General features: G+C 38.0%; 1 protein-coding gene across 3 annotated transcripts in view; it reads right to left on the minus strand.

Annotated features, from left to right (window-relative positions):
- Positions 1–22,598, minus strand: part of LOC128862944 (DEP domain-containing protein DDB_G0279099) — a 33,002-nt gene extending 10,404 nt beyond the window's left edge. The window contains exon 1 of one of the 3 annotated variants that reach the window (XM_054101787.1): positions 22,485–22,598. The gene's annotated coding sequence lies outside the window, so the exon portion shown is untranslated. Of the gene's footprint in view, positions 1–21,915; positions 22,307–22,353 lie in introns of those variants that run through there. The other 2 variants (XM_054101786.1, XM_054101789.1) reach the window with 2 other exon arrangements.
- Positions 22,599–22,670: the final 72 nt, after the last annotated feature.

Raw genomic sequence — 22,670 nt, forward strand, 5'->3', positions numbered from 1 at the left:
GCACATATTTACATATACATATGCATGTACTACGTTTGGATGTAAGTAGTCAACTTCAATTTGGAGTCGCAGAAAGACAGCAAGTATTTCATCATGCATGTGGCTTAATATATTGGATACATATGTATGTACATACATGCACACATAATGCTGGGGCGATGTCAACTTTAATTTAAGCATATGTTAAATATGTATGCACATACTTCTATACTCAACTATTAAAGAAATCGGCCACATAACATACCAGTGAATATGTATGTATGCATGCCCATATATTTATGTATATGCATGATGTGGCAGTATAAATATGCACATGATGTCGCTTATTCGTAATTCGTGCTCACCACTTTCGATCAGAATTGCTTCCGCGGAAATGTATTTAATGGATTTTTTCCGTAAATGCTTCCTCCAATTTCCTTGTAAAATTCTGGTCAGTTAACGTTTTCACACAAAACGAAATTTGCCTTGAAAACGGTGGTTGGTATATCCATATGTTTGTATACATGAGCATACATTCACCTATACATACTCGTATCTATGTGTGCTTGTTAGATCGTTTGTAGATGTGTGCGCATGCCGCCTTGCCTTTGCACTACGCGGAATTCATATGAAATTTCAAACCCACTTCATTTTCTGTTTCTGGAATAAGAATGCATTCTATAGAAAAGTAAATGATGTTGCTTTGTGTTTGCTTGGTTGGTTGTACAGATGTGTGCGCATCTTATAAGCTGAAAATGTGCGTAAGAGAAATTTTCTTGGGAATACAATCAACCATCATTTGCACAAGTCTCAAAACCTAAATCGAAAATTCTATTTGGTTTTACTTTTTAGAAATTTGTTGATTGCCCCTTAGCTGTAAAAACACAGACAATCATGCTCATCAGTAATTTTGACAGCAAGAAAAAATTTTATACGATACAGAAATGTTATGTACCTATTACTGAGTGCAGTTAAGACAAAGAGGGAAAAGTTAATCCAATAGCGAAATTGTAAATAATTAACAATTTGCTTGGACTCACAACTTATTTGATACAGAAAGTGTTCTATATTTTGCGAAAATGGAAAAACAGAGTATCCAGACATCTTATTTATTTTTTTATTTCATTTCTCAACATAAAATACAAAAATGTATTCATTTCATTGTATAAATTGAATCCCATTACTTCAAAATATTGCTACATATGTATGTATGTATGTTTGTATGTACATACATATTCATATATTTTTTCTTAATTGTGTCCAGATCACACCTTTTCTAATAGTCGAGTGTATTAAACAGTTTTAGCTTAGGTTAGGAAATTGTTTGCATGTTTACTAATAATTCAATTTATTTAAAAAAAAAAAATCCATACAAATAATTATGCGTAAATTTGAAGATACTGAGAATACCTCATTCAAAATATATGTATGTATATATAACGGCTGAAAACTTCATCAGAGAAGTTTGGTAGGCCTCAAAAATCGAGTTCCTGATTAAACTTGTTGCTAAACTTTGCGAAGTCGATTTAGTCGATGGTACGAGCGCAATCATTAAAGGACTTCAAGGAAAGAACTGAACAGACAATTATCCAAGCCAGATTAACTTTAGATATTCCATTTTTTAACCATAATTTTGTAAAGTGTGGAGTAAATGGCTTTACATACGTAGTGCCATATGGTATTGGGTGTGGTATGGCATGGCATGGGTTGAAAGTGGAATAAAACCAAAACCATCACCAGAGCAGTTGTGATTATCGAACATTTTTCGAAAAATACTCTCGCATATGGTAAATTTTCTTGTCGACTTGTCTTATTGAAAATGTACCATATGTACAAGTTTCCACGAGAAACCCCTTGTTGCTTTAATAGTTAAAGTTGAAAATACTTAATTTTATGAAGATTTTAATGGACAAAGTATATTCGGGAATAATATTTCAAAAGTTCTATCGTCGTCAAACAATGTCTGATGGGACCTTCAAAAGACACGCCTAGATGTTGTTTTAATATGTTTAAAAACGTAAAAAATTTAGAATCTTTCAGGTTGTACTGTTTTTACGTATTCCAAAAGATGTGAAAAATTACATAATTTAATTGCCCACCATAAGCGCGTCGACAAGTTAAAACAGTTGTTGTTGTAGCAGAAAAAACAATCCCCATGTATCCACGGGAAATGCCGCTGGAGTGACAGTCCTTAGCCGAATATAAATACAGGTCGTTCCGGTAACGTAGAACCGACTGTAATGGGAACATAAAGATAAAATGAGTCAATCCATACAATGCCTTATTTTTGAAAGCATCGAGATATCGATTTTGGAGGTTGTTCAGACTTTGCGCTACACCAGCGATATTCTTAACAGCACGTCCAGTTTTTGGTCTGCCATTCCTCTTTTTATCCTCGACAGAGCCGATTTCTTGAAATTGCACCAACCTTTGAACTGTTGACTCATAACAACGATTATTTCCACCAAAACAATTTCGAATTTCGCGATATGTTGTTCTTGAAGATCGACCATTTTCATAATAACTTTCAATAATTTACGGTGTTGTTCTATCGCGTAAAATTGCGCATCTTTCTACTCGAAAAATGTCAAAGATGACATAAAAAGGTACTGTCTAGAAATTACTCACTACTGACACTTAGGTGTCATTTCAGAGAGACCTTTTACTATAAATTGTAAAACTATGTACAGTGGCTCAATAAAGAACTCGGACAAACCTTAGTTAAAACTTTGTATAAAAAATACTGCTAAAATAAAGGCAATTTGAAACAATATTTTTCGATTTCTAAATGCTTTATTTATATAATTTAAGAAATAAAAAAAACATAAGATAAGTCGTGTGCACTTCTTTTACAATAACAAAAAACTTTCAAAATGAGGAGAATTCACGCCAAAAAAGAACTCGGACATGGAAATTAATTTTACTTTAAAGGCCAATAAAAATAAAAATTAATATTTTGTGGGAAACCCTTTGGATTTAATAACAGCATCGTCGTTTCGGCATTGACTCCACCAAATTTCTGCAAACGGAAGGATCAATTTTAGCCCATTCGTCCTTAAGAGCAGCTTCGAGGTCCTTTTTGTTTGAAATTTTGTGATTTTTGAGTTTATTCTCCAAATGCGCTCATAAATGCTCAATGACGTTTATATCAGGGGACTGTGGTGCAGTTATACATCAACCACAAGCGAACATCAAGCGCCTTATGCTTGGGGTCATTGTCTTGGTAAAAATAAAATTGTTCCTTCATACCCAATTTTTCAGCACTTTGAATTAAATTTCTTTTTAAAATTGAAAAATATTGCTTGTGATCCATTATGCCATCAACAAAACAAAGATTTCCGGGTCCGGAGGCGGACATACATCCCCAAACCATCACTGAACCGCCACCGTGTTTAACAGTGGCACGCAGGTTTTTCTCTTTCAACTCCTCATTTGGCTTCCTCCATACCTACGACTGACCATCTGATTTGAATATGTTGTATTTGCTTTCGTCGCAAAATATCTCATCTTTCCAGAATTCAATGTCCTTACTTTTATAGGTTTTTGCAAAATTAATTCGTTTGTTTTATTTTCCTTACTAATGTAGGGTTTTTTTCTTGCGACTCTGCCATTGAGGTTGTTTTTTCTTAGAACTAATCGCAAAGTTTCTGGATTGCAGTCAATTTCAAGATATTCTTTAACTTGTGTTGTAAGTTTTGGAGCACTTAAATGAGGATTTGCTCTGACTTGGTTTACTATCCACCGCTCGTTAGCGTCCGTAAAAAGCTTTGGTCGTCCTGTTCTCACTTTGTTTTCTACAGTTTTTTTTTCTTTAAAGCGTTTTATGGTGTCACATACAGTTGATCGCGGTCGATTTACAAGTTTGCCGATTTCACGCATGGTTTTTCCATTTTTATGTTGCTCAATAATTATTTTTCGCACTTCCACCGAAGTTTGGCCACGTTGTCGACTCATTTTACAAAAAAGAGAAAAGAAAATGCGTACTTGACACAATTTACTTCCAAAACTGTCGATCGTTCCTCAATTAACTATATATCTACACTAATATTATAAAGAGGAAAACTTTGTTTGTTTGTTTGGTTGTAATGAATAGGCTCAAAAACTACTGGACCGATTTTAAAAATTCTTTCACCATTCGAAAGCTACATTATCCACGAGTAACATAGATTATATTTTATTTTGGAAAAAAATAGGGTTCCGTAAGATATATGGATTTTTCGGACACAAACTGAAAAAAAATCTTATCTTATATTGCATATAAAATAAAGTCAACTTTTTGTGTGTTCGCTAACCGGCCGTGTCTTTGCACCGAATTACACCAAACTTACACACATTGTTAAGTAGGTATTGAAGATGGTTTCCGTATAGTTTGAATACCTATTGGTAGATAGGGTCTCGAGATGTAGGTCAAAACGTGGAACCGGGTAACCTTCGGATGTGTATGTACAATATGGGTATCAAATGGAAGCTGTTGATGAATGCTTTAGTTCAGAGTATTTTTCATGCCGCTCAGTGACTAGGGTCTCGGGATAGAGACCAAAACGTGGACCCTAGAATGTGTTTGTACAATATGGATATCAAATTGAAGCTGTTGATAAGTGCTTTAATACGGGGTAATTTTCATACCTATTGATGACTAGGGTCTCGAAATATATGCCAAAACGTGGACCCGCCGTGTCTTTGCACCGAATTAAACCAAACTTACGCACATTGTTAAGTAGGTATTGAAGATGGTTTCCGTATAGTTTGAATACCTATTGGTAGATAGGGTCTCGAGATATAGGTCAAAACGTGGACCAGGGTAACCTTTGGTTGTGTATGTACAATATGGGTATCAAATGAAAGCTGTTGATAAGTGCTTTAATACGGGGTAATTTTCATACCTATTGATGTCTAGGGTCTCGAAATATATGCCAAAACGTGGACCCGCCGTGTCTTTGCACCGAATTAAACCAAACTTACGCACATTGTTAAGTAAGTATTGAAAATGGGTTTCGTAAAGTTTGGTTGTAATTCGGAACTCCGGCAACGTATACAGCGTTCTTTTGAACCAGCCATAATGCCGTTTACTTTTTTAACGCTTGGGGCGGAACTGAACTGTCAAATTGAGTGCGAGTTACAATGTGTCAATATTTCTTTCTGATTTGGACGCCATAAGGAGAAGACGTAAGTGCAAAGTGTAAACATTTTTTGTGAATTTTTTTGGAGTGGATTTTGGAACAGTGAATAATTTTTTACGAAATTTGAGAATTTAATGTGAAATCCGAATGTTCAAATGAAATGATGTGTTTTTTTTTGAAAAATATAAATGGGTAATGGTTATAAAAGCTCCAATGCTTAATAAAACATATAAATTGAAACGAAAAATTCGTGGATGATCAGGAAAAAAGACGATTGTTTCTTAGTTTTTCATTTGCGATGATTTGAAACTTAAAAACAATCTTTTTTTTCCTGATTTATATTTTATATTTACTCAAAAACAAAGAGAAAAACAAAAAATATTGTTTATGCCAAAGCGCTTGAATAAAGAATAAAGAAATAAATAATATGAAAACCATATATTTTTTGTTCTAAACCATATCTATTCTATTTTAGGCCGGGGGCCGGGTTTGCTAGTAATTTAAAAAATGGGATTCCCCATTTAAACTGTCAGAAATTACGAAGTGATGCCAGATGTCCGAGTTCTTTTTTGGCGTGAATTCTCCTCATTTTTAAAGTTTTAGTTATTGTAAAAGAAGTGCACACGACTTATCTTATGTTTTTGTTATTTCTTAAATTATATAAATAAAGCATTTAGAAATCGAAAAATATTGTTTCAAATTGCCTTTATTTTAGCAGTATTTTTTATACAAAGTTTTAACTAAGGTTTGTCCGAGTTCTTTATTGAAAAGCGATTTTATAAAAGGAGATCGAATTATTTGTTCGCGTATTGAAGCAGTGGGTAAACGAAATGGTATTTTTATTTATCTAACAGTACCCATTCTTAATAACAACGAAAGCTACCGACCGCTTAAAAAAAACTATGAGTGTATATATGTAGATACATATGTACAATATAGTAAATTATTTGTACTTATTAATTCAACTGTTTTGGAAAATTAAGCATATTGAACAGTGCCAGTCCACATAGCCATAAACATGTATGTATGTATGCATGTAGCTTCATACACATTCATTAAATTAATTTTAGCTGGAAATGAAAATTACATACATACATACATACTTTGAAGCAGTGATTTCGCAAACTAATTTAAACTGACATTCGCCTGCGGAGGGCAGGTGGTTTATGGCGAAAACGCCGCTTGTGTTTTGTTTCGGCATTCCAGGAAATTCTCATCAAATTGTATGCGTTTTTGGGTTGGTAGTGAGTGCATGTTGGCGCAAGATTCAAGTGAATCGTTAACAATATTGAACGGATTCTTCTCGGAACTTGTTAAAATGATAAAAAGGAAATAACAATATATGTATGTACATTTGTGTATAGTTATGAATCTAAATATAATAGTTAGTCACACTTAAAATGGAACAAAGCGTAGGCGGTCATACATTTTTACCAGACCCCAATACTTGTTGATGTCAGTTCTGTTAAAAACGTGTTTTATGGGGTTTAAGTTTATGTGCGTCAGCAACATTTCTTTGTCTTTGGATTTAGTTAGGGGAAAAGTTGGTAATTCCTCGCAGTGGAAAAGTGAGAAAGGCTGGTGAGATAAACGTTCACTTTGGAACACAAGCCATTGATGCCATTGTCCGACGCCATTGTCGAACAATCCTCAGCATAGGAGGCCAGTGGGACTCCCTCCTAAAATTTGCAATAGTGAAAGTGCACCACCCTGCGGTACCTTTATCCTCCTGTTTTGAGTTTGATTTCGAAAGCTGACTGACGAATAATATCATATATATAATAGCGTGGAGTGGCTGACTGTGTCGAAAGCCTTCTTAAGGCCCAGCGCTACCTGGACAGTCTTCTCGCAGGGATGGTTTCGATGGAGCCGGCTTTCTTGCGTATTCATACCAGTGAGTGCTGTGGTGGTACTGTGCACTATGCTGAATACATGCTAATGTGTGATTGGGTCAGACGTTTCGTGTAGAGTGGGAGTCAAGAATCTTAACTACTGGGGAAGGGAGGGTTATCGGGTGATAAGATTTCCTTGGTTGGCGGGTTTCTCCAGGTTTCAGTAGTAGGATCAGTTTGATAATGTTGCCAGAATTTTACATCGAATGAGATACTTTCACAAATCATGGAACACTGCGGCTGTGATTCAAGCTTGAAGAAGCTCATCCTACTCCCAATGGACCTACAGTGTCGGACAAAGCATATTGACCTCATTCGTACTTAAACTGTAATTATATTTTCTTAACGTGAAATGCCATTTCAAATATAAATTAAATACCCAGAAATTAAGACGAACTATTTATTTCTTGAATGCTTTAAGTTTAGCTCTTTAACTATACTTGCTGCCGACTTCTCTGGATCTTTCTTCAATTCTATCAATATTTCCGAGTCTTCGTGCTGTGTAGTACCTTTGGGTCGTCCTCCACGATGAAGAGTTTCAATACTTCCAGTTGATTTTTTCATTGCGAACTTTTGACAAATATCCTTTTGCGATAAACCGTGCTTGTAGTTGTTTATAATTAGTTTTTTTCAATTGAACTGAATGTTTTTTTCTCGCCATTAGCAGGTTTTTGAAATAAAAGTACAGAATTTTAGGATTTTCAATAGGAAACTACTATTGACTCTTATTCAACACACAATAAAAAAAAAATACATATATCTTAGTACACATGGCTTGTACAGTAGCAAAGAAATAACGGAATTTTGGTCGCCTACTTCGATAAACTGAGGCGAGTCCAATATGTTTTGTCGCACTGGATATTGTATATGTTTGCCTTTTTTCGCATGTAATGTAATACAGCCTTATCTTAGAAAATATTTTTGTATGTTTTCATATAACAACTGGTTGCTTTTCATTTCTGTGATATTTTTTCTTATTTAAATAATATTTGCAAGAGTAAAAAGAAATAGCTTCACTAATAGGTGTCAGTCCAATATGTTTTGTCCGACACTGTAGGTTTTATCAGTATCAGAATATTTAGTTCGTTTAGAAGCTTTTATTTTTATAATAGCTCTCTGAACCTCATCGCTGATGAAAGTCAGTGATACAACGCTTGGACCTATCGACTGGAGGATGAAAAAAAGTGTAACCGCTAAAACTGATTGCTACCAAGTCCTTGTGCTTCGTCGAATTCGATGGGATCTTACGGTTGTCGTTGTTGCATTCCTATCGGGGAACCAGAACTTTCTCAAACCAGTGGTGAAATTGCAGGTGTTCAAGTGCTCCTCCCATTTTACCCCCTTATGCTGGGCGACCAGTTGCCGAATCGAAATTGAGATCTCTTATTCGGGGAACTCCGGCATCGGCAAATGTCAACTGAATAACAATCCATGAACATAAAATACATTGTATTTTATTAATGAACATAAAATACATTGTATTTTATTAATGTACGCAGATATTTTCTACCGTATAATAACTATCGTTATGTGCTATTTTCGTTCTGAGTAGCTGTAAATATCTAAAAGTTCAATTAACAAAATTACACAGCGCTCGTTTGCTGGGAAAACGTCATAACACAAAAACTTTTTCTTCTTTAGCTAAATATGTACGCAGAAAATTGGCCTTATTTGACGTTGATAAAAATGAATGGCGGTATCTATTAATAGTGCCTCATCAGATAATAAATTGAACTTTGTTTTACTTAGTGAGGCATAGTAAATTAAAGACGTTTTCGCCCAATTTTTGATTTTTTAAGTTGTGACGCCCTTCCAGCAATGGATGCATGTATATTATTTTTGCATAAACCAATCAGTAATACATACACATTTCTGAAATTGGGGAGGGTTATGAACTTTTAAAAAGGTACCTGACTGATAAGCTTTTTCGTAGAAGCTTGCCTATTAAGCCTGCTACGTACATATCTACATATATGCATATGTGCCTATGTATTACTGAAACGTATACTGCTCCAACTTCTAGGAAACGATATCTGATCAAATAATGTTAAGTGCTGTAGATTAACTATATAATAAATTTACGAAAGCCATTCATAGTAATTACCAAGTTTGTTGTATGTGAATGTGTAGGTATGTACATATGTATGTGAATTTATAGAAAATACTTATCGATGAAGTTGCACAAGTATATATTACATACATACATATCTACGTATGTATGTAGGTTTGGAACATTTATTTCGTGTTAAGAACAAACGGAATAGTAGAATTAATTCTTAAGTAATACACGCGCGCGTATAATTTCCACACATACATATGTATGTACATATCTGTGTGTTCGGTATCGAAATTCTAAGAAATACTTGTATAATGACGAGTGCAAAACAAATGGACACACGTACTTACATATGTATCTTCCTCGGAAAATTAGACCCGAGTTATCAATTGTTTCCAATTTGGTGTAGGAAAATTAAATTTAAGTAGCATTCACATCAGCCCGCATTTATTAGCCCGAAATTGCCGTTGCTTGGGAAAACTTTCACATTTTAACTAATCTTCATTTTTTAGAAATCGACATACAGTGGCTCAATAAAGAACTCGGACAAACCTTAGTTAAAACTTTGTATAAAAAAACACTGCTAAAATAAAGGCAATTTGCAACAATATTTTTCGATTTCTAAATGCTTTATTTATATAATTTAAGAAATAACAAAAACGTAAGATAAGTCGTGTGCACTTCTTTTACAATAACAAAAAACTTTCAAAATGAGGAGAATTCACGCCAAAAAAGAACTCGGACATGGAAATTAATTTTACTTTAAAGGCCAATAAAAATAAAAATTAATATTTTGTGGGAAACCCTTTGGATTTAATAACAGCATCGTCGTTTCGGCATTGACTCCACCAAATTTCTGCAAACGGAAGGATCAATTTTAGCCCATTCGTCCTTAAGAGCAGCTTCGAGGTCCTTTTTGTTTGAAATTTTGTGATTTTTGAGTTTATTCTCCAAATGCGCTCATAAATGCTCAATGACGTTTATATCAGGGGACTGTGGTGCAGTTATACATCAACCACAAGCGAACATCAAGCGCCTTATGCTTGGGGTCATTGTCTTGGTAAAAATAAAATTGTTCCTTCATACCCAATTTTTCAGCACTTTGAATTAAATTTCTTTTTAAAATTGAAAAATATTGCTTGTGATCCATTATGCCATCAACAAAACAAAGATTTCCGGGTCCGGAGGCGGACATACATCCCCAAACCATCACTGAACCGCCACCGTGTTTAACAGTGGCACGCAGGTTTTTCTCTTTCAACTCCTCATTTGGCTTCCTCCATACCTACGACTGACCATCTGATTTGAATATGTTGTATTTGCTTTCGTCGCAAAATATCTCATCTTTCCAGAATTCAATGTCCTTACTTTTATAGGTTTTTGCAAAATTAATTCGTTTGTTTTATTTTCCTTACTAATGTAGGGTTTTTTTCTTGCGACTCTGCCATTGAGGTTGTTTTTTCTTAGAACTAATCGCAAAGTTTCTGGATTGCAGTCAATTTCAAGATATTCTTTAACTTGTGTTGTAAGTTTTGGAGCACTTAAATGAGGATTTGCTCTGACTTGGTTTACTATCCACCGCTCGTTAGCGTCCGTAAAAAGCTTTGGTCGTCCTGTTCTCACTTTGTTTTCTACAGTTTTTTTTTCTTTAAAGCGTTTTATGGTGTCACATACAGTTGATCGCGGTCGATTTACAAGTTTGCCGATTTCACGCATGGTTTTTCCATTTTTATGTTGCTCAATAATTATTTTTCGCACTTCCACCGAAGTTTGGCCACGTTGTCGACTCATTTTACAAAAAAGAGAAAAGAAAATGCGTACTTGACACAATTTACTTCCAAAACTGTCGATCGTTCCTCAATTAACTATATATCTACACTAATATTATAAAGAGGAAAACTTTGTTTGTTTGTTTGGTTGTAATGAATAGGCTCAAAAACTACTGGACCGATTTTAAAAATTCTTTCACCATTCGAAAGCTACATTATCCACGAGTAACATAGATTATATTTTATTTTGGAAAAAAATAGGGTTCCGTAAGATATATGGATTTTTCGGACACAAACTGAAAAAAAATCTTATCTTATATTGCATATAAAATAAAGTCAACTTTTTGTGTGTTCGCTAACCGGCCGTGTCTTTGCACCGAATTACACCAAACTTACACACATTGTTAAGTAGGTATTGAAGATGGTTTCCGTATAGTTTGAATACCTATTGGTAGATAGGGTCTCGAGATGTAGGTCAAAACGTGGAACCGGGTAACCTTCGGATGTGTATGTACAATATGGGTATCAAATGGAAGCTGTTGATGAATGCTTTAGTTCAGAGTATTTTTCATGCCGCTCAGTGACTAGGGTCTCGGGATAGAGACCAAAACGTGGACCCTAGAATGTGTTTGTACAATATGGATATCAAATTGAAGCTGTTGATAAGTGCTTTAATACGGGGTAATTTTCATACCTATTGATGACTAGGGTCTCGAAATATATGCCAAAACGTGGACCCGCCGTGTCTTTGCACCGAATTAAACCAAACTTACGCACATTGTTAAGTAGGTATTGTAGATGGTTTCCGTATAGTTTGAATACCTATTGGTAGATAGGGTCTCGAGATATAGGTCAAAACGTGGACCAGGGTAACCTTTGGTTGTGTATGTACAATATGGGTATCAAATGAAAGCTGTTGATAAGTGCTTTAATACGGGGTAATTTTCATACCTATTGATGTCTAGGGTCTCGAAATATATGCCAAAACGTGGACCCGCCGTGTCTTTGCACCGAATTAAACCAAACTTACGCACATTGTTAAGTAAGTATTGAAAATGGGTTTCGTAAAGTTTGGTTGTAATTCGGAACTCCGGCAACGTATACAGCGTTCTTTTGAACCAGCCATAATGCCGTTTACTTTTTTAACGCTTGGGGCGGAACTGAACTGTCAAATTGAGTGCGAGTTACAATGTGTCAATATTTCTTTCTGATTTGGACGCCATAAGGAGAAGACGTAAGTGCAAAGTGTAAACATTTTTTGTGAATTTTTTTGGAGTGGATTTTGGAACAGTGAATAATTTTTTACGAAATTTGAGAATTTAATGTGAAATCCGAATGTTCAAATGAAATGATGTGTTTTTTTTTTGAAAAATATAAATGGGTAATGGTTATAAAAGCTCCAATGCTTAATAAAACATATAAATTGAAACGAAAAATTCGTGGATGATCAGGAAAAAAGACGATTGTTTCTTAGTTTTTCATTTGCGATGATTTGAAACTTAAAAACAATCTTTTTTTTCCTGATTTATATTTTATATTTACTCAAAAACAAAGAGAAAAACAAAAAATATTGTTTATGCCAAAGCGCTTGAATAAAGAATAAAGAAATAAATAATATGAAAACCATATATTTTTTGTTCTAAACCATATCTATTCTATTTTAGGCCGGGGGCCGGGTTTGCTAGTAATTTAAAAAATGGGATTCCCCATTTAAACTGTCAGAAATTACGAAGTGATGCCAGATGTCCGAGTTCTTTTTTGGCGTGAATTCTCCTCATTTTTAAAGTTTTAGTTATTGTAAAAGAAGTGCACACGACTTATCTTATGTTTTTGTTATTTCTTAAATTATATAAATAAAGCATTTAGAAATCGAAAAATATTGTTTCAAATTGCCTTTATTTTAGCAGTGTTTTTTAAACAAAGTTTTAACTAAGGTTTGTCCGAGTTCTTTATTGAGCCACTGTACACATCTCCATAACACTAATATTGAGTGATGGTGAATTTGAAGTAAATTGTGTCCTCTTTTAGCAAGGATAAATAGGATAATTGGTTCTTGATGTTGTAATAGCATAAACATCTCCCTAAATGTTTGGGGAATGTAACGTAAAACCGACCTCAGATTTTGGTAAAATAAATGTGACTATAAGGTAGAATCGAACTTCTATAGCTCGAATTCTCTATAACTTCAACTAAATAGAGTGACAATAGCGTTTCGAAAGCAATATTCGCTAAATGTTAGGTTTGGTGACGTGGAACTGATCTAACTTCTGGCTAAAAAAAAAAACAAAAAAAAAAAAAAGGAGGTATTCGAGTATACTTCAGGGATCTTGGACGCCGCAAAAGACTGCGTACAAATCAAGACAGGTATAATACCAAGCACTTAGACTACAGTTAGTAAGCCGGTAGATAACCTTGCCTTCTGATAACCTCTAGTAAACGTCTTGGATAGATTCCACTAACTTCACCGTTTCTTCGGATGTGATTCTGTTCCCTACATCTATCATTAAATTCATGAGCATTCCTTTGGATGTAATGGTTTACTGATAAACTCTACACTCCAATAAATCCTCATAATCTATATCAGGTGACTGTGGAGGAGTTTTAAGCGTTATATAGAAGCCATAGCTTCTAATTTTCCCATTCCTTTTGCACACATGCAACCACAAATCATTACTCCGCCTCCATTCCCATGGCAGCCGGTTCTACGTTACCGGAATGACTCGGGTTTTTCCCGATCAAGGGCTGCCGCCCCAGTACACCAGCCCTGTCGAGTGTATCGTATATCACCCCACCCCTTACGTCACAGGAGCAAATTCTCGCAGCAAACCTGCTCCAAATACTTCTCCTCAGGGCTGGAGTCGAATCCAACCCTGGGCCAGAGGTATTCTACTGCTGCGTCTGCCATCAACGGCTCCACCCGAACTCCACCTCGGTTAGGTGCAATAAGTGCAACGGGTGGAGCCACCTTAAGACCTGCTCAGGCCTTAAGTCGCACAGGGAGTGGTCCACACGGTATGTGGCCACGTGTTGCTCCCGCCAACAGGCGTCTGATGCCTCCACGGCTACCACACCCCCTGATAGGCCGGCACTACCAACCGCCACCACAACCCACACCTCCACGGTGAGGAGCCTATCGGAGCAACACAACTCCCCTTTAACCCCTCCTATCCCTTCCTGCTACAACCCCAGTGCGGGGGCAAACCAGCAGGTCCTGGTCCCCCGTACAGTCTGTTCCGTGTGTCAGACCGTAATACCTCGGAATCTGGTATCAGTCCAATGCAATTCCTGCAGTGGCTGGTGCCATTTTCGGAGATGTTCCGGCCTGCGCACCACCCGTGAGTGGACAACTGCCTACGTTGCCCCCTGCTGCAGAGCTCTACACCCACTACCTCCCCCGGAGGCGCGGCCGCCCTCCACCATCAGGCCGCAACAACCACAGTGGATTGCACAGCAGGTCCAACGTAGACAACCCCACGCGTCCCTCACCCCCCGGATTACACTGACCTCACCGAGAAGCTTCAAGCTTCTCCAGTTTAACTGCAACGGACTTACGAGTAAGGTCGACGAGATAGTCGACTTTATGAACCGGCACAGTATCAAGATAGCTGCGGTCCAAGAAACAAAGTTGCACGCTAGGTCATCTCTGATCACCAGGGATGGCTATAACGTGCACAGACACGATCGCGAGCGAGACAACGGTGGTGGCCTAGCGTTTATAGTCCACCACACTGTGCAGTATCGTCTTATCGATGAAGGAATCGACCCCAGGGACAGCACCTTAGAATGTCAAGGCATAGCTGTCCGGTCAGGCGATTCCGAGCTCGAAATTTTTAACATATACAGTATGTCAATTAATTGTTTGCAAAATGAAAAAAATTCTATAAGCTCATATTTAGGCTTACGCCTTTTCATCTAAAATGTTTTTTCTTAGACAATTTTTTTACAATATTAATAAAGGCAATATTCGTTACTCGTTTTACGTACAACATATACAAAAACCAAAATATAACAGTAAAATAAACAAGCAGCATTACAATTCGGCAAATATTGCGTTGTCAATTAATTCTTTGCAAAATGCAAACACAACTTGAAATTAAACTGAAGCTAGCTAACGGTACTTTTATTTTGAACGCAAATAAACGCGTGTCGTAGTCGTTCATTGTTAGCACACATTTAGTATGACTTATGCTTTTAAAAAGTGAACATTTTAATCAGTTAAGCAATGCCGGGCAAACGAATTAATGAAAATGTTATTCTGTTAGTTTATTTTAACTATTATAAGGGGAAGTCGGCTAAAGAGTTGGCGGAAATGTTTTCAATTAAGCTCAGAACTATTTATAATATTATTGAACGCGCAGAAAAAGAAAACAGGCTTGAATTAAAGCACTCAGGAGGCAGACCACCAAAGCTTTCTAGACGAGATCACTCAAAAATTTTAAAAAAGATCAGCGAATCCCCTCAAACGAGTCTGAGGCAGTTGGCATCTGATATAAAAAATGACTGTGGAAAAACTGTAAGTCATGAGACTGTCCGGAAAGTTTTAAGACTGCACAAATATTCTTCGCAAATAGCCAGAAAAAAACCATTACTGTCCGCAGTTAATATAGAAAAGCGGCTTAGTTTTTCTGTTGCCCATATAGACAAGCCATTGGAATATTGGGATGACGTAATTTTTTGTGACGAGACAAAAATTATGCTGTATAGTCATGATGGACCCAGTAAAGTTTGGAGAAAGCCAAGCACAGCTCTGCAACAAAAAAATATAATACCCACAGTAAAATTTGGAAATTTTCAGTGATGGTATGGGGTTGCATCTCGTCGAATGGTGTGGGTGAGCTGCGAATTTTTAATGATATAATGACAAAGGAGTATTACCGTGACTTTCTCAAAAATGACTTGACAAGAAGCGCGATGAAGTTTGGATTTGTTGACCCAGAAAACCCTAATAAACTAAAATACAAGTTATACCAGGATAACGACCCTAAACACAAGTCGTTGCTTTGCAGGACCTGGCTACTTTATAATTGCAGTAAAGTCATTGATACTGTAGCCCAGAGTCCCGACTTGAACCCTATAGCGAATTTGTGGGCGTACTTAAGAAGAAAGTGAGCAAACACGGCCCATCTAATAAAACCGCTCTCATCAACGCAATTCAGGTTGAATGGCAGAAAATACCAGAGACTTACGATCTGAAGAACCTTATACATTACATGCGCCGTCGTCTGCATTCTGTAATGGAAGCTAAAGGCCGTCACACTAAATATTAAAATCACACACCTTTATTTTCCTTACAAAAGTCACATAATATTTGAAAATGTAAACAATTAATTGACAGCACAGAATTTACTTTTTTACAGATTTTTATGTTTTTTTTTACTTATTGTTCTGAAGTTTTGAGCTTTTCTGCCATAAATATGTTAAAAATAAAAGGGACAAAAATAATGTGTATTTAAAATTTCGAAAATGTTATTTAAGTTGGTAAAATAAAGTTATTAAAATATATTTAAGAAGCTTTTATCATGTTGCAAACAATTAATTGACATACTGTACATACCCCCTGTCACCTGCTGCCCGGCAGGATATCACCCTGATATAGGTGCGCTCATCAGAGGTGAAAACCGATTGGTTGTAGGTGACTTTAATGCGCATCACGATCTTTGGCATTCAAGCCTGCCAAATGATCGTAGGGGACAGCAATTGGCAGAGCAGATAGACGACTCGACATTCAGCACAGTGAACGACGACGCCCCCACCAGGGTAGTGGGCAATTGTGGCAGCTCGCCTGACCTAACAATAGCTAGCGCGGGTCTGATAAATAGCATAACGTGGCGACCTATGCTATCGCTTGCATCAGACCACTTGCCCATTATCGTCTCGATCGAGAGACCTGCCGATTTCGTTTCCGCGAATCACCGGTCCTATTTTAACTTTAAAAAAGCTAATTGGGCCGGCTTCACGGAATTCACCGAGGACACCTTCGCCGCTCTTCCCATCCCCACTGATGTGCGCGTCGGCGAACGCGCATTCCGCAAGGTGCTCACAGCTGCTGCGGCTCGCTTCATCCCAGCTGGATGTTATAAGGACATCCGTCCTCACTTCCCAGCAGAAGCAGCCAGTTTAGCAAACGAGCGTGACCACCTACGCCAGGCCGATCCCGGGGATCCCCGCATAAGGGATCTCAATTTGGAGATCCGGCAACTGGTAAATCAACATAAGCGGACTAAATGGGTTGAGCACCTGAAGACTTGTAACCTCACCTCCGGAGTGAGTAAGCTCTGGTCCACCGTTAGGTCCCTGTCGAACCCGACGAAACACAACGACAAGGTGGCTATCACCTTCAACGGTTGTACTTCGTCGGACCCGAAGAGATGCGCGAGCTATTTTAGCCGGCTGTTTACACTGCATCCTCCGGGCGACAGAACCAAACGTGGTGCTACCAGAAGGCTGCACAAACTGACGAACGAGAGTGCGCCACTTACTTTCTCCGGTGATGAGGTTCAGGGGGCCATCAACAAGTCGAAATCATCGAAAGCCATTGGCCCTGACGGACTAAACGCGCTGATGCTGAAGCATCTGGGACCCCTGGGAGTAGGATACCTCACAAGGGTCTTCAATTTGTCTCTGGCCACTCTCATCATCCCTGACAAGTGGAAAGCAGGGAGAGTGGTCCCACTATTGAAACCTGGGAAACCCGCCAACCAAGGGGAGTCTTATCGGCCGATAACTCTCCTTTCCCCAGTAGTGAAGACACTTGAAGCCCTCCTACTCCCACTCTTCACGACACATCTGGCCCCAGCCCCACATCAGCACGGATTCCGACGAGTGCATAGCACCACCACGGCACTCACCGCCATAAACGCCCAGATAAATCGCGGGCTTAACCAAAACCGCCCCTGCGAGAGGACTGTCCTAGTAGCGTTGGACCTAAAGAAGGCTTTCGATACAGTCAGCCATTCCACGCTACTAGATGATATTTATCAGTCGACACTCCCGCCAGGGCTGAAGAGGTGGTCCGCGAACTACCTGAGCGGTCGGCACTCGTCAGTGATTTTTCGAGATCAAATGTCAAAGCAGAGGAAGATTAAGCAAGGCGTACCGCAGGGTGGTGTCCTTTCACCCTTGCTTTTTAACTTCTACATCTCGAAGCTCCCCCAACCACCAGCGGGAGTTTCCCTGATCTCATACGCTGACGATTGCACGATAATGGCGTCGGGCAATGACATCGATGGCCTGTGTTCCAAAGTGAACAACTACCTCACCGACCTTTCTCGCTTTTTCACTGCGAGGAATCTCCAACTTTCCCCCACTAAGTCCACGGCGACCCTTTTCACCACCTGGACAAAGGAGGTCAAGCTGTCCCTTAAGGTAAAAGTCGACGACACACCAATTCCGACTGTGAATAACCCCAAAATTTTGGGTGTAACCTTTGACAGCTTGCTCTCCTTCTCTGCGCACACAACCGCAATTGCCACTAAAGTCCAAAATCGCAACAAGGTCCTCAAATCGCTGGCCGGCAGCACTTGGGGCAAGGATAAAGAACTGTTGCTTTCGACATTTAAGGCAATTGGCCGGCCGGTTCTAAACTATGCTGCGCCTGTCTGGTCGCCTGGTACTAGTGATTCGCAGTGGATAAAGCTTCAGACATGTCAGAATACCGCCATCCGGACAGCGACCGGGTGCCTCCTGATGTCACCCATACAACACCTGCACAACGAGGCACAAATGCTCCCAGTCGCGGAGCACAACAAATTGCTCAGCAAGCAGTTCCTGCTGGGGTGTTACCGCAGGTTTCACCCCTGCAGACACCTGCTTGAGCCTGAGCCGCCTCCCAGGCACGTCAGGAGACACCTCCTCGACTACGCTGACGAACTCCAGGACAAAACTGACCGAGACCTACTGGACCGGACAGTATTCAGACAGTCAATAAACGACATTCACCGGGAGACCGTTACCACCTTCATGAACTCCCGTCTCGTGAATGCCGTAATCGGAGTCCAACCACCACCCATTGCAGATTAAGAGATCCAGCTTCCCCGTGAGACTCGTGTAACATTGGCACAATTACGTTCTGGATATTGTAGCAGGTTAAACTCCTACTTATCCAGAATCGACCCCGACATACCAAACACATGTCCGGCATGTGAAGGTACCCCGCACGACACTAACCACCTCTTCACATGCCCCCTTAATCAGACTCATCTAACCCCCCTCTCCCTCTGGACCCAACCTGTCGAAACAGCATGTTTCCTGGGCCTACCCCTAGATGAGCTAGACGAAGACGACAGATGATATACCTACACTGACAGGGCAAACTATGCTGTTAAAACAACAACTCCGCCTCCACCAGGGCATGAAGAGTAGTTCCTACTTTTCTCCACACAAGTTGTTTACTTTTAACGCCAAAAATGCAGAAATCGTTGAGCTTTTTTTCTCATTATAAATTACAACCTGTTAATATTAACAATAAATAATAAGAACCGTGTACGATGGAAGAGTCTTGTCGAGGCCCTATGCTCCCGAGAGGAGTGAACAAATAGAGAGAGAAAAAAAATTGGTGTTGGAGTGTGGAATTAAAATATCCCATTTGGAAGGGAACATTATTGTCTTTGTGGTATTAGTTATAATTTTACTAACACAACATAGTTTTATATAATTTTATTTTTATTACAGTACGAGCAAGATCTGTCGGTGTTTTGAGCTTTAGTCTTCTTGGTTGAAGTTCCATTTCCGGTATCAGTCTCATTTCATAGTTTTTGTGCTCCAAATTCGCAAGATATGCTTCCTCCTACTTCTTTTTACTGTTTCAGTGATAGTGTCTATGCCTAGATCGCGGTGAATATCGTTATTTCTTATGTACCAATTTGCGTTTGTGATTGTCCTTAGCATCTTAGATTGACTTCTCTGTATAATTTATAGGTTTGATTTACTGGCAGTCCCCCAAATTTCTACTCCGTAGGTCCATGTCGGTCTAATTATTGATTTATATATAATTTGTTTCTTAAATAAGCTTAGGGTTGATTGTTTTCCTAGTAGCTAATAGAGTTGTCGGAATTTGCTTTTCATCTAGTTTCTCTTGATCAGTATATGTTGTTTCCATGTGAGTTTTAAGTCAATCGTGATACCTAAATATTTTGCCCATGAGTATATTTTTATGTCTTCTCCGTTAGGTAATTTTAATTGGATGTCTTGCAGATTTTCTCTTCGCGTATATTACATGTTATGTTTTGTCAATACCTCATTTTTCAAACCATTGTGTTGTAGCTGATAGCGTATCTTGTAATGTTCTTGTTGTCCGCAAACGTAGCTATCAGATCCTCGAGTAGATGGCGTTGGTACCTATATCTGCGGTGTATACTAAGTATAGTATGGGGCCCAGAACGCTTCCTTGAGGTACCAGAGCACTCATCGTCTTATTTTATGAAGAAGTGTCTATCATTTATCTAGCTTTTAAAGTTTGTTTGTTGACCTTATTTACATATTCTTTGACAAAGCTACTGGGGATACCAATGGCTTCATTCGTGCAACGCGACTATAAAATCCAGCCTTTTTCAAAGTTCTTCGACAATACCTTTGCTAACAGATTTGGAAAATTGTAAATTAAAGTTTTCCGCAATTTATTTTGAACTTGCTGCACGATCGCCCCTACCGATATGTAATTGGTGGAGGTCGGCCAGTTCGTGGACGGGATATGAAATCTTCACTTTTTTTAAAAGTTTTTAATCTTAATCTCTCTGGACTGAGGACTGCGTTCTTCTGACAGTGTTGCTCCTATCTCGCGAAAAGTACCTCTTTCCACAACCTTATAATAATTGGTCAAGAATAAGCGAAAGTGAGAGGAAAGCCAATATTATAGAATAAATCCTGCACATAGACATGTGCACTTAAATACATTTGCACACAAAGGTTGTAAAGTAGCAGATTTCGGAAAACGCCACTTTCTGTATTCTCTTCACTACAATATGAATAAGACACATATCAGGAAAATACAACTTTATGAGAAGGAGGTTCGCATTGCACGAGCAATTTTCTTATCACTTCATGGATTTTTCACTTAAAAAAGTTCACATTATCTTAGAATGGTTATTTTTGCTCTTTTATAGACATTGCCATAAGGCTTATTAGGAATTCCCTCACGTTATCTGAGAATGATTACTTTCCTCTTTTATAGACATAGTCAGAAAAATTATTAGGAATTCCCCATGTTAGTTAACCACTATTCCGGGAGAGTAAAAATTGTCTCACTTAATAAAAATAGTAAAAGTGAAACGCATTTCACGATAAAACAATAAAATATATACGTAGTCACAAATATATGTAGACGTGCTAATGAGCTCGCGCACGAGTCATATTGTATACATATATGTACTAATAGTATGATGTCACAACCCATGACAAGCCTCCAACTCGCATATTTTCATCTTGAGTTACTACTATAAATGAACATTTTTGCGTGTGCTGAGCAAATATGATAGATAGGTATATAGCTATATATGTATCTTCAAACGATTATACAAGCGAATGACTTTCCAAGTATGCAAAATATATAGTATATTCATTGAATAAGGTATAACACTATGTATGATGGAGTTCATAAAGCACCTGAATTAAAGAAAGCAAGCTGCTCTTCGTGGAAATAATGAAAATAAATCATTTTTGCACTTAGCTAAGTCGGGACAAATGAAATTCATGCTATATACTTTTGTTTCTTCAATTTTTAATTTGACATTCACAAACTCATTTCGCCTCAATTGTAAATTCACGGGAACAATTAAAAATTTCCCACGAATTGAAATAAAACTACATGAAGTTTTTTTTTTGTTTCTCTGCCACACGCTGATACTCATACAATACAATGCACACAATTCAACACTTGCACACCTTTTTCAAGAGTTGGCAACAGCGAGTCAATTCTTTCTCAGCTGCCTAGTAAGCTCTCGCTCTTTCATTCCAATTTGAATTGTACTATACACTGACATATTCTCACACACACACACTATTGTAGTACTTTGCCATTTAATGCGATGTGGCGCTCTGCTCTTTGCGCTATCCACACTACACCCCGCGTAATTTACTTCTATCATTCACACTTTTGTATTTACTTTTCGTACTGTATTGTTGTTTGTGTTTCTGACGCTTTTGCCATGATGTCTTGCCGTCCCCACACAACGATGTATAATTTGTTTTTGCCTCTGGCTGTTTCAGCCGTTGTTGTCTTGTCTGTCACTTCTGAGAATTCGGTCTAAATTAGAAATGCGCTTCTCGGAAATTGGTATCTCAATGCGTCAATAATTTTTGCCTCTTTTTGGCCGTTTTTCTGTCTTTCGGTAAAATTTCTTGGAACCTTTTGCGTTTAACTGATATTCAATTTTCGGTGTACACATTTTTATATCAGACATAAAAAAAAAAAAAGCTTTCCCGAATTTCACTGCGAAAATATCTTTTATAATATATGTTTCGAGTTGCACTGAATTCTAAGAAATCACTCTTTAGCTTTGCAAGTTCGCTCTTCAAACCGATTACGATTCCTCAGTATTTACCTGTATGAACCGTAATTCCCACTTCCTTTCCCTTCATCCAAAAAAAAGTGTATTCTTCAATTTAGCTATTTATATGTCTACACGAAACAATTATGTGCATTTTTATTTGTAGAGATTGTTTAAATTCGCACCTTTAATCGTATTATTAACACTAGTTATAAAATTCAACTGAATTAATTTTTCTGCTTTCACAATAATGTTTCACAACTTTACACTTTGCGAATTTAACCAAACGCCATACTTGCTGGCACTGAAAAACTGGAATAAAAATATAAAAGAGGTATGCCGATTTCGTTCGCACGGTTGCATTTCATTGA

The sequence above is a fragment of the Anastrepha ludens genome, chromosome 5, assembly GCF_028408465.1.
Source record: "Anastrepha ludens isolate Willacy chromosome 5, idAnaLude1.1, whole genome shotgun sequence".
NCBI classification, from domain to species: domain Eukaryota; kingdom Metazoa; phylum Arthropoda; class Insecta; order Diptera; family Tephritidae; genus Anastrepha; species Anastrepha ludens.